The sequence below is a fragment of the Nicotiana tabacum genome, chromosome 15 (assembly GCF_000715075.1).
Source record: "Nicotiana tabacum cultivar K326 chromosome 15, ASM71507v2, whole genome shotgun sequence".
In the NCBI taxonomy this organism is placed as follows: Eukaryota; Viridiplantae; Streptophyta; class Magnoliopsida; order Solanales; family Solanaceae; genus Nicotiana; species Nicotiana tabacum.
This window is the reverse complement of record NC_134094.1, coordinates 29,666,926-29,668,643: the sequence shown is the minus strand read 5'-3', so window position 1 is coordinate 29,668,643 and position 1,718 is coordinate 29,666,926. Positions and strand designations below refer to the sequence as shown.

General features: G+C 40.6%; 1 non-coding gene across 1 annotated transcript; it reads left to right on the top strand.

Moving 5' to 3' along the window:
* The first annotated feature begins 1,115 nt into the window (after positions 1-1,115).
* Positions 1,116-1,222, top strand: LOC142170048 (small nucleolar RNA R71). The gene has a single exon (XR_012699663.1). It is a non-coding gene; the product is annotated as a small nucleolar RNA R71 (small nucleolar RNA).
* The last annotated feature ends 496 nt before the right edge of the window (positions 1,223-1,718 follow it).

The following is a 1,718-nucleotide window of genomic DNA, read 5'->3' as shown; positions in this document are numbered from 1 at the left end:
TTTTCAATATCGCACTGCAATGCTCTGTGAGCTTGACCATTGAGGTCTCCTCAATTTTACTCTTCTTTGTCAAGATCTCCTTCAAGAATTTGGCATAAGTTGGCATTTGGGAGAGCACTTCTGTGAATGGAAATTTTATATTAACCTGTTTCAGCATATCCAAAAATCTCTCAAATTGCTTATCCAGGTTTTCTCTATATTGCTTTTGAGGAAAAGGTAGAGAACGCATATGCTCGCTCTCATTAGATTCATCCCTTCTCGAAGTTTCCTCCATCTTTTTGTCAGCTCCCTTCTTGCCTTTCTTCTTCTTATCAATATTATTCACTGTTTCTTTGGAGTGGAGTGGTATCTTTCAACACTTGCCCGCTTCTCAAGGTCACAACATTCACTGTTTCTTTGGGATTTCTCTCAGTATCAGCTGGCAGAGTACCTGGAATTCTCTCAGATAATATTGTTGCAATCTGTCCCACTTGTCTCTCCAAGTTTCAAAAACTAGTAGCCAATTCTTTGATAGCTGCCTCGTGAGCGTCCAACCTCTCATTTGTCTTGATGATGAAGCCCTTCATTAGATCTTCTAGACCAGATTGATTGGACTAGTGAGGCTGAAATTGTTGCCTCTGCTGATTTTGGAAGACTGAAGCTCCTTGTCCCTGAGGTCTAGAGTTATTTTGTTGCCACACATTTTTAGTACCTCCAAGAGAACTCCATGAAAAAAGGGGTGCCTCTGACCCATTGTATTATAATTTCCCACAACATTCACTTCCTCAGTTAGGGCTTGACACTCATGAGTAGGATATACTCTTCCACATATATCACAAGCCGCGTGAGGCTAACTTTGTATTGTAGCTAAGGTCAGCTTCCGTATCTCTTTGGCCAAAGCATCAAGCTATACCTTCACAGATGTGTTAGCATTGACCTGGTGAACACCTGTCGATCTTCTTCTTTCAGCACTCTCATAGGGCCACTGATTTGCATCTTCAGATAATTCATCAAAAATTATGACTATCTCCTCTGGAGTCTTCTTCATCAAAGGGCATCTGACTGCATTTCTCAATGTTCTATGTGAGGCCGGTGTCAATTCATCCCAAAATTCCTGGAGTTGCATCCGAAGTTCAATTCCGCTATGTTGACACTTCCTGACTATTTCCTTAAACCTCTCCCAAGCTTCAAACATAGTCTCAGTATCTTTCTGGAAGAAGTTATGGATTTATCTTCTAAACTTTCCATTCTTAGCTTATGAGAAATATTTATCAAGATATTTTCTGGTCATCTCATCCCATGTTCGAATCGATCCATTAGGTAAGCTTCAAAGCCATTGCTTTGCATCATCTTTGAGTGTGAAGGGGAATGCCCTTAAGTAAATTGTATCTTGTGACACACCATTATATTAAAAGATGTTCATAATCTCCTCGAAGTCCATTAGGTTGTTGTTTGGATCTTCGTTCATATTCCCTCTAAAGACACAACAATTTTGAAGGGTTTGGAACAACCGTTGCTTTAAATAGAAATTACTAGCTGCAATTGGAGGTGGTTGAACACTGGATAATCCTTGATTGTAGACCGGTCTAGCATGATCGTCACGTGGTATCCCATGCAAGGGTTGATGTTGATTTAGTCTGATACCCCTCTCTTCTTCATAGATGTTCTGCGCATTTCTAATAGCTGCTTCTTCAACATCCCGTGCAACTTGTTCTCGTAGTTGGGCTGCTTCTCTCGCA